Here is a 6508-nt window from a genome sequence, read left to right as displayed (position 1 = left end):
TTGGTCTAGGTACAGATTCCTCATGAGCACAATTAAGTGTTCCGGTATACTCATACTTCGCAAAGTTGTCCATAGCTTGTCGCTATTGATCAGAATCAACTCGATGACACTTAACAACAACATTTATGGAAGCATAACAGAAAGTTTCAAGAAGTAGTGATTAATATAAGATTTACTACACCACACCCATCTAATGTGTTTCCTAGTCTATTGCTAATTTCTATTGAATCGGTTTCATGATGACTCATTGTGTGCAGAATAGAATTGCACCATAAGGTTTTCAAAGCTGTGACCTTGTAGAAACAGATTATCAATCTTGTCTTTTGAGGAACCTCTGACAGATTTGAAACACTGACCCGTTTGCAGCAGTCCAACACTTTATCATTTGTGCCAGTCAGGGAATCTGCTTCCTAGTCTAGCAATCCATAAACCAGATTATTGTTTAATTTAACAACAATAATTAATGACAGGATTTGAAATCTTTACATATTGGGGCTACTAGACAGGATCAAACTATTATTTAGTCATCATGAATCAGTTTATTCATTAAACATTTATTACATGATCCCTGTTTTCATGAAAATGTTATTTAAAAGAAAAGCAAATATTCATGGGCTTTTACATTTGTAAGACCCTTAATGAATTTCTTAAAGTAATCCTATCACCTTATAGATGAGGAACTAACAGCACACATATTCTGTATTATGTTGTTTATGTTATCATTGTTAGGTGCCATCAAGTCTGTGCTGACTCAGAGCGACCATGTGCACAGCAGAACAAAACACTGCCTGGTCCTGGGCCAACCTCATAATTGTTGCCATGCTTGAGCCTGTTGATGTTGCCACTTGGCCTATCCATCTTGCTGAGGGGGTCTTCCTCTTTCTCTGATTCTCCACCTATCAAACATGATGTCCTTCTCCAGTGAATGGTCCCTGCTGAAAATATGCCCGAAATATGAGAGACAAAGTCTGGCCATCTTGGCCTCCTAAGAGCACTGTGGCTGCACTTATTCCAACACAGATCTGTTGGTTCTTTTGGCAGCCCATGGCACTTTCAATATTCTCCTCCAACACCCTAACTCAAATGCATCAATTCTTGTACAGTCTTCCTTATTCACTGTCCAACTTTCACATGCATATGAGGTTACTGAAAATACCATAGCTTGGGTCAGGAACTCCTTATTACTTAAGCTGACATCTTTCTCTTCAACACTTTAAAAAGGTCTTGTGCTGAATTGCCTAGTGCAATACATTGTTTGATTTCTTGACTGCTGCTTCCATGAGTGTTGATAGTTGATCCAACAAAAATAAAGTCTTTGACAACTTCAATCTTTTCTCCATTGATAAGAATGCTGTTTATTGGTCCAGCGGTAAGGATTTTTGTTTTCTTCACATTGAGATGCAATCCATACTGAAGGCTGGGCTCTTTGATCTTCATCAGTATTTTAATTCCTCTTCCCTTTCAGCAAGCAAGGATGTATCATCTGCATCTCGCAGGTTGTTAATGAGTCTTACTCCAATCCTGATGCCATATTTTTCTTCATATAACCCAGCTTCTTGGATTATTTGCTCAACATGCAGGTTGAATAAGTATTTGTTTATAGCAGCCATTATTGGTCAGAAAACTCTCATCCTACACAATGACTCTAATATCTCTAACGGATAGTGAATATGATGATAATGAAACAAGCGCCATCTCATTGTGCCTTTTTTCCCCTGCCTTCCATTTCTCTATCTCTTGACAAAATTTCATTTTAAAGGGTCCAAATCAGTACTTATTGGTCTGTTTTCAAGCTCCTATGAGCTTTTCACAAATGATTCCTTCTTTCTTATAAAGTTTGTGAATTCCTTGAAAAAGATTCTTTAATAGATTTTTGTTTCTTGAGCACAGATATTGTATATTAACAAGCTTCCGATTTACAATATCAAAAACAGTATGACATATTGTTGTTGTTGTTAAGTGCCAATGAGTTGGTTCTGACCCATAGGAACTCTGTATAGCGTTTCTGAGAAGCAACTGGTGAGCTTGAATTGCCGACCTTGCAGTTCAAATGGCTTGGCTGTCTGACACATTAACCCATAGTGCCATACCAGGACTCCAGTATGACATGTTGTTGTTGTTAAGTACCGTGGAATTGGTTCCAACTCTTAGTGACCCTGCACAGGGTTTCCGAGGCTGCAAATCTCTACAGGAGCAGACAGCCTCATCTTTCTCCTGCAGAACAGCTGGTAGTTTCGAACTGCTGACCTTGAGGTTAGCAGCCTGATTTGTAACCACTACGCTAACAAAATTTTAATTAACTTAATATTTTAACTTTTGTTTTAATAATGGGACACAGCAGGATCAGCACTGGACTGTTAAGCAAATAGTCAGCAGTTCAAACCCACCAGCTGCTCCTTGGACATCTTCTGTTGTTGTTGTTAGGTGCCATCAAGTCAATACCAACTCATAGTGACCCTATGCACAACAGAATGAAACACAGCCCAATACTGGGACAACCTCACAATTGTTGCTATGCCTGAGCCCATAGCTGCCACCACTGTGACACTCCATCTAGTTGGGGGTCTTCCTCTTTTTCTCCGACCCTCCGCTTTACCAAACGTATCCATCTCCTGTTATCTCCTGACAGTGTGTCTGAAATATGAGACGAAGTCTGGCCATCCCGGCTTCCAAGAAACATTCTGGCAGTACTTCTTGCAACAGAGACCTGTTTCTTCTTTTGGCAGTCCATGGCACTTTCAATATTCTTTTCCAATGCCATAATTCAAATGCTTCTATTCTAAGTCCAACTTTTGCATGCATATGAGGTTATTGAAAATATCATGGCTTGCATCAGGTACACCTTAATTCTCAAACTGACATCTTTGCTCTTCAATACTTTAAAGAGGTCTTGTGCCACAGATTTATCCAATACAATATGTCATTTAATTTCTTAACTGCTGCTTCCATGAGTGTTGATGGTTGATCCGAGCAAAATGAAGTCTTAGAAAAGTTCAATATTTTCCCTATTATGAATGTTGTTGTCAGTTGGTTCAGTGGTGAGGATTTTTGTTTTCTTTACACTGAGATGCAACCCATACCAAAGACTGTGGTCTTTGATCTTCATCAGTAAGTATTTTAAGCCCTCTTCCCTTTCAGCAAGCAAGGTTATATCATCTGCATATCACAGGTTGTTGATGAGTCTTCTTCTAATCCTGCTGCCACATTCTTCTTCATATAATCCAGTTTCTCAGATTATGTGCTCAGCATGCACTTTGAATAAGTATGGTGAAAGAATACAACCCTGGCACACACCTTTCCTCATTTTAAATCATTTGGTGTTCCCTTGTTCTGTTCAAACAACTGCCTCTTGGTCTATGTACAAGTTTCTCATGAACACAATTAAGTGGTCTGGAAAGCTCATTCTTCTCAATGTTACCCATAGCTTGTCATGATCAATACAGTCAAAAACCTTTGCGTAGTCAATAAAGCACAGGAAAAAATATTTCTGGTATTCCCAGCTTTCAACCAAGATCCGTGTTTTATATCCTAGGAAACCCTGTACAGAGTCACAATAAGTCAGAACCAACTTGACGGCACTTAACAACCACAACAACTAGATAAACACCAAAGACATGTTCCCTGTGCCACAGAGATTACAGACTAGTGGGGAAATAAAACAAAAGTTATGATAAGAGCTATACAGGGAACAATTCACTGATTAAGAGAACACAGGGCAAATGAGTGGTAAGGGTTATACGTAGATATGAGGATCAAAAAAGCCTTTCCTCAAGAGGTGATTCTTAAATTGAGACATAATATAAAAGAAAGAACCAGTCATTAAGCAAGGGCATACGCTTTAGGAACAAAAGAAGGCTGCTATGGCTGGGGAGTCTAATATGCAAGGAGCCACGCAGAGCTTGGAGAAGGAACTAAGTGTCTTGCAGGCAATATAGGGAGCTCAAGTTATATTTTCAATGAAATAGAAACCTATTGAAGACTCTTACCTGCTTAGGGATGCCTTGTAATGGGTATATTAAAAAATGTGGGCTAATGTGTCAGGCTGCAAAGTCTTTTGAACTGCAAGATCGGTGGTTCAAGCTCACCAGCTGCTCCTTGGAGACCTTATACATGGTCACTATGGGTCGGAATTGACTCGACAGCACTTAACAACAACAACGACAGCATATGATGAAGAAGAAACTCTGTAATGTAGCAGGTTATGAATTGGGCTATTAACCGCAAGGTCGGCAGTTTGAATCTACTAGCTGCTCCATGGGAGAAAGGTGAGGCTTTCTGCTCCTATAAAGATTTACAGCCTCAGAAACCCTATACAGGGTCACTATGAGTCAGAACTCACTCCTTGGCACTCAGTTTCCACCCCCACCACCCCCACCACCACATATGATGAAGACAAACCAGTTATAGAGGTCTAAGTCAGTGATGATGGTTAATCAAACACTAGTGATTGCAATAATGATGAAGGATTTGTGGTAGGATCAATGGAACTTACTAGGGTTTCTGATGGAGACTGAGTGAAAGGGAGGAATCCACAATGATTTTCAGTTTTCTGTCTTAAGCACTCTGTTGGATGAGCAAGCCGTTTACATAGATGTAGAGGTTTTCCTTGGAAACCCTATACAGGGTCACTATGGGTCAGATCCGATTCAATGGCACTTAACAACAACAACGTAAGTTTTCCAAGGAATAATTGGTAGGTTTGCACCACCAACTTTTTGGTTAGTAGTCTAGTGCTTATCTTACAGTGCCACACCAGGATTCCAAATAGCCAGTAGGACTGACATTTTTTTTCCCCTTTTCAATTTGCCAGGTGTTTTCTGGTAGTAGCAGCACTTTGCTGACTGTGGCAGGTATAATTGATTTTCAAAAATCTATAAAGGTCTCTTAATCTTCTAGATCTAGTTTTTTTCTGTCAAAATTTCCAGTGCCCTGCAAAGAATTGAGTCTATTTCTTAATCTCAGGATTTGCTAAGTGAAGAAAACAATTTATTTAAAAGGATGCTGTTGTTAGGTTGCATCAAGTCAGTTCAGACTCACAACTGTTGTTATGTCTGAGCCCATTGCTGTTGACAGTGTGTGAATCCATCTCATTGAGGGTCAGCTTCTTTTCCTCTGCCCCTCCATTTTATTAGGCATAATTCTGTCTCCAGGGACAGACCCCTCCTGGTAACATGTTCAAAGTATGAGGCACGAAGTCTCGCCATCCTGGCTTCTAAGAAACTTCTTCCAACAGATTTGATTCTTCTTCTGGAAATCCATGGTTTGCCTTGAATATTCTTCTCCAACACCATAGCTCAAATGAATCCATTCTTCTGCAGTCTTCTTTATTCATTGTTCAACTTTCACATGCTTATGTTGTTAAGTGCCATTGAGATCGAGTTGGTTTTGACTCAGAGTGACCGTGTATAGGGTTTTTGAGGAGCAACTGGTACTTTACACTGCTGACCTTGTGGCTCACAGTCCAGTGCTGATCCTAAGTGCCACACCAGGAGTCCAAAAGACTTGATAATAGATTGAGCCTTACAATGGAAGCAGATGAAAAAATGATTTAGTCTCTGTGGTAGACTATCCAGGAAAAAAGAATAGGTTTATGGAGTTGATGAATGTACTTTTAAGGTGTGTGGATAGATACCTAACCAGGGAGGTCTGTTACAAGAGTTGAATAGATAGATCTGGAACACAAAATGAGTGAGACAGTATAAGATATATAAACATTTGGATTTCATTCATTAATAGATATTGAATTAAGTAACAACAATGAATGAATAGCATGTGAAGATAGCATGTGAAAAGAGAAGAGGGTTTGAAAACAAAACCTTGAGAAACACAAAGATTTATGGATTAAATAGAGACAGAGCTCACATTGCTAAAGAAAGAAGAGCTGACACTAATCGCCATTGTTGTTATTATTGTTAAGTGCCATCAGATTGGTTCTGGCCCATAGTGACCCTGTATAGGGTTATTTTTTTTTAATGTTTTATTGTGAGTTATGTGATAGTTTACATGGGAGAACATTAGTTTTACATTCATTCTTTCTTAATATCATTTCATTGCCATGGTTACAATCCCCTCCGTGCATCATCAACCAACCAAAGGGTATACCCTGCAAGCCTGCCCCCCACACCCTCCCTCAGGTCTTCAGCACACAGCTCCTCTCCCTCTCTGGATCTAAAGTCCCAGCTGCTCCATCTCTCCACGTCATCATCTCTGCCTCCGTCTCAGGCATCACTGCTTCTCTTGGTAGGATCCCGCACTCCGCTCTTCTATGTTAATGGTCCTAGGGACCTCTCTCCTAGACTGAAAAGTTAATTACTCCCTTCCTCACTATAAAATGTCTACCTTTACATTTCCAACCCTCACAATCGATCCTGACAACAATTATTCACTATTGTATCACAAGAGACCCATCTGCATTTCATTTCATCAGCTCCACCTAGACAGATTGGATGCTACTCACTAGAGATTCTGCCTTCCTCTTGGATCTATGGCTCTAGGTTACCACTTGAAA

The 6508-nt window shown here is 39.8% G+C and overlaps 1 protein-coding gene across 1 annotated transcript in view; it reads left to right on the top strand.

Annotated features, from left to right (window-relative positions):
• The window catches only part of ADAMTS3 (ADAM metallopeptidase with thrombospondin type 1 motif, 3), a 498368-nt gene that overhangs the window by 388599 nt on the left and 103261 nt on the right, over positions 1-6508 (top strand). The window lies entirely within an intron of this gene.

Source organism: Chrysochloris asiatica, unplaced genomic scaffold (genome assembly GCF_000296735.1).
Source record: "Chrysochloris asiatica unplaced genomic scaffold, ChrAsi1.0 scaffold00420, whole genome shotgun sequence".
NCBI lineage: Eukaryota > Metazoa > Chordata > Mammalia > Afrosoricida > Chrysochloridae > Chrysochloris > Chrysochloris asiatica.
This window is presented reverse-complemented; position numbering and strand designations above follow the sequence as displayed.